The sequence below is a fragment of the Sinocyclocheilus grahami genome, unplaced genomic scaffold (assembly GCF_001515645.1).
Source record: "Sinocyclocheilus grahami isolate Dianchi unplaced genomic scaffold, SAMN03320097.WGS_v1.1 scaffold65.1, whole genome shotgun sequence".
Lineage (NCBI taxonomy): Eukaryota > Metazoa > Chordata > Actinopteri > Cypriniformes > Cyprinidae > Sinocyclocheilus > Sinocyclocheilus grahami.
In genome coordinates, this window is record NW_015505244.1 from 1,145,676 (window position 1) to 1,147,370 (window position 1,695).

General features: G+C 36.4%; 1 long non-coding RNA gene across 2 annotated transcripts in view; it reads right to left on the reverse strand.

Annotated features, from left to right (window-relative positions):
* Window positions 1-1,332, reverse strand: part of LOC107584953 (uncharacterized) — a 7,371-nt gene extending 6,039 nt beyond the window's left edge. Inside the window, exon 1 of one of the 2 annotated variants that reach the window (XR_001609200.1) lies at window positions 1,258-1,332. This is a non-coding gene — a long non-coding RNA (uncharacterized lncRNA). The remainder of the gene's footprint in view (window positions 1-1,257) is intronic. The other variant, XR_001609199.1, reaches the window with a different exon arrangement.
* Between the last annotated feature and the right edge of the window lie 363 nt (window positions 1,333-1,695).

The window sequence follows — 1,695 nt, forward strand, 5'->3', positions numbered from 1 at the left end:
GTAGAGTAGCACTTGTTGTTTGTCATTTCTCCGATCACAAATGCAGACATGGTTTTATGTTTACGCGGCGCGATGCAACGCAATGCGTAAAAAGACAGTATAAGTCATTATAACCCGTAATTATGTCCCCACTTGATGCAACAAATGCCTTGTTCATAATGGGTTTTAATGTTTTTGTCTCGTCGCTCTGGCCGGGACACGGCATCACAGAATGGTAAGGGGCGTAACATTTCCGTCTCACGCTTGAGGTATTCGGCCAATCACAACGCATTGGATAGCTGGCCAATCACAGCACACCTAGCTTTTCAGACCGATGAGCTTTGTAAAAATCGACGCGTTTCAAAAAGGCGGGGCATAGAGGAGAAACAATAATGTACAGTATGTGGAAAATAATGTGTTTTTTTTTTTTTACTTTAAACCGCATAAACACCAAATACACCAAATAATGTTCTTTTTAGCAGCATCATATGACCCCTTTAATAACTATTCTTCTTATATGTCTTATATGCTCGGAACAAAACATCTGCTAATCCATTCACGGATATTAAAAAGCGTCCAATTACAGGACTGCAGATTTAAATCCATGGGTTGCATAATTGTTGTCAATAAGCATGGACTTGATGTTCAACAGCCTCACAAAGGGGTTGGAGCACTCATGACAACACCTACAGACAATATCTGCAGTTATAATTCATTCTCAGACAGGTTACACAATGTAATGTAGATCAGGCAAACTACCAATCTCTGATTGTACTACATAAGACATAAACACAATAACACATTCATTTACTACAATATGACGGAGCAGTCATGTAACGTTAGCGGTTTAAATAAATGTGCCGAGCCTAGAATCAAAACACGCCTGATAATAAATATAAATATACATATATGAAATATCACATTAAGTATGGTTGTGATTTCAATTAATGAACTTAAATTGAACTACAGTGTTGAACCACAGAGAAAGTAAAATGAGATGTTCGAGAAAAAAGAAAGAAAAAAATTCTACTTAAAATTATAAAAAAAATAACATAAACCATAACTGTAAACACTGCGATTAAATGTTTTGGTTTTGGGCAAAATTCGTTTGGCAGCTGGCTAACATTGTTTAACATTTAAAGCTAACTGGCGACGTTTTGCAAGAACACGGAAATGAATCTTCATGGGCAATTTATTTAATTAAAAAACCCGTATGACTCAGATATAGTCCTATTCGTGTACTGATACAGACAGATAGTTTCATTGCATTACACTTACCTGTGTAGATAAAGGGCAAAAAGCTTTTACTTTCTAAACCCGCTCGGTCTGCTGTCCGCTGTAGCTCCTACTGTGTTGCCAGATCTCTCATGAGAATCGAGCATGCTATTTTAGTTTGAGGGGGTGGTGAAAGGGTGGCGTCGCTAGGCCATTTTTAGGGGGCTATAGTCTCTATAAAGAGAGATAGGCTGACAAATAAAAGTGTAGTCTGCACAAAATTGTATGTTATTTTATTCGTCTTGTCTAGAGTCTTGAATTTATTGACTTTAACTTGAATTTATATTATACAATTCGTTTAACATTGACAACACAGTGGGAAAAAGTGTTGCAGAGAGAAAAACAATAAAAATGTAGGTTGTACAAAAATAGCCTATTAGCTTTTTATTCGTCTTGTCAAAATACTAAATTCGTTTGACATTTTTCTGTTAACACAGTAGG